Here is a 2,665-nt window from a genome sequence, read left to right on the forward strand (position 1 = left end):
GACTAGGTGAGCATAAGCATTCGGCATGGACTAGAAGGGCCATGATGGCCTGTTTCCGTGCTGTAATTGTTATATGGTTATAACTATCCCCAGCATGTGTGGCTGGAGTCTCACACAAGGAAAAACAACAGTGCCCTTTCTCATTGACTTTCTAAACAGTTGTAATACTACTTTGAGGCATGGAAAACAGGCTAGCCATGAAAGCTCCTCCCGCACCCCTCCCCCCCGGGTGAGTAGCCACTGTCCGTAACAGCAGCAGCTGTGAGTAGGACTCTGCAGAGTCAACTAGGTCAGCCAACATCCCAGACTGAGTACTCAGGGAGTGTGCACATCAGCTCACGGACATCATCAGCACATCACTGATCCAGGCTGCTATTCCCACATGCAGCTGCCATCATTTGCACCAAAGAACTTTACATTACTGTGTATCTGGGTATTGGACTTCCTCGCCAACAGACCTCAGATTGTCAGGATTTACAAAACCACTCCTCCCTTGGATATCCCCCGGGGCCGTGTGCTAAACTCATTACTGCACACTTTGTTCACATTTGTCTGCATTACCAAATCCCCGAGCAATCACATCGTCACATTTTCTGATAATGCGGGGCTCATCGCCAACAGCAATGAGACAGCCTACAGAGAGGGGCCGGGTGCCAGGCAAATAACCTCTTCCTCAATATCAACAAGACAAAGGTTATTATCAACTTCAGGAGAGCTCGCACCACTCTTTGCATTGGCAGCACAGCAGTGCAACAGCGTTCAATACTCACAACTTCTACAGTAGAGTGTATCCTAGCACACTGCAATACTGCATGGTACAAAAACCACACTGCAGCAGACTGGAAGGATCTGCAATAGGTATGCAAAACTGCCCAACGCACCACTGGCACCAGCCTACCCGCCATCAAGGACATAGATACAGAAAGGTGTTGGTGAAAGGCCAGCAATATCATCAACCTAGCCTGCCTGTGGACTGTTTGTCTCACTCCCATCAGGGAGGAAGCTATGTAGCATCCACGCCAGTTTCAAAAACAGTTACAATACTTTCCACAAGCAATAAGGCTGATTAACACCTCCACCCACTAACCCACCCCATCACAACCCCCACCACCACTACTTTATCATTTCCTATCAGGGTCACCTTATATATAAACACTCCTGTGCCAGGTATTACTAATGACCATACAATCAATTTACGCATATTAGCTTTCTTGCGTATTTATATGTATTCTACTTTTTATTATTACACTATTTATCTTATTGTGGTTTTTCATGCTGTATCAGATCAGGAGTAACAATTATTTCATTCTCCTTTACACTTGTGTACTCAAAATGACGTTAAATAATCTAGAATCTTGAACCCAGCTTGACAATATCTTTCCTATAAAAAGGTGGCTAAAACTCTACACAACACTCCAAGTGTAGCCTTGCCAACAATTTACATGCTTGTAGCATAAGGTTCGTATTACTGAATTTGATGCCCTGACTGCTGCCAAGTGGCCTTTTCATCATCTTTTCTACTTGGGCGGTCATTTTCAACAAATGGTGCACTTCTCCCAGGTTCCTCTGTTCCACAACACTTGTGAATGTCTTGCCATTCACTGTAATAATGCTACCCTGGATTAACTGTGGAAAATACATTGCCTAAGTACTTAAGTTGAATTCCATTTGCCATTTCTAAGCACATCTCCTGAAATGATCAAGACCTCTTTGCAGTTCATTGTAACCTGCTTCACTGTCAACAAGACTCCAGCAACTTTCTTAACAACAGAGGTCCCAACACTGAATCCTGGGGCACCCCATTAATCACAGGCCTCCAGACGGCAAAATATTACGCACTGCTTCCTTTCATCAGCCAATTCTGAATCTCTCCCTGATTCCCATGTGATGGAAACTTCCAGATCAGCATGCCACAAGGAATGAGGGACCTTGTCAATGATCCTATTAAAGTCCATTTAGATAACATCTACTGCCCTATCTTCAGCTATCCCCTTAATTACAACTTTAAAAAAACTCCCAAAGCTTCACTGGATATGGCATCCCACATACAAAACTATGCTGACCATAACTGATCAGGCCTTAACTATTCAAGTGTAATGGTAAATCTTGTCCCTCAGAAATCTGGTAACTTTCCTCAACTGAAGTCAGACTCACAGGCTTGTAATTCTCCTAACCTATACTTGCTACCCCTCTTGAACAATGGAATAATATTAACTACTTTTTAGTTTTATGGAATTTTGTCAGTGACTAATGATGTAGCAAATATCTCTACAAGGGCCGCTACGATTTATTTCCTGGCATCCCATAAGGTTCTGGGCGCCCTTCATCAGGCCCTAGATATTTGCTCGCCTTATTGTGCTTTAAGGCTGCAAATACCGTTTGTCTTTCCTTGTACGATTCAAGTATTTAGCACCCTAATTTCTTTGGCATCCATGAGATTCTCCTTGGTGAACTCCCAGGAGAAATAGACCTTACATCTCTCAGTCATGATCTGTGGTTTCACAGGTAGGAGGCCCTGATGGTCTTTGAGAGGGCATAGTCACATTTCTGCTGTTAATATAACTGAAGAACCTCATGGGATTATCTTTTATTTTGCCTGCTATATTCATCTCATACCCTCTTTTTTGCACACCTGATTTCTGTCTTAAGGTTAGTCTTGTACTTT

The sequence above is a fragment of the Hypanus sabinus genome, chromosome 5 (assembly GCF_030144855.1).
Source record: "Hypanus sabinus isolate sHypSab1 chromosome 5, sHypSab1.hap1, whole genome shotgun sequence".
Lineage (NCBI taxonomy): Eukaryota > Metazoa > Chordata > Chondrichthyes > Myliobatiformes > Dasyatidae > Hypanus > Hypanus sabinus.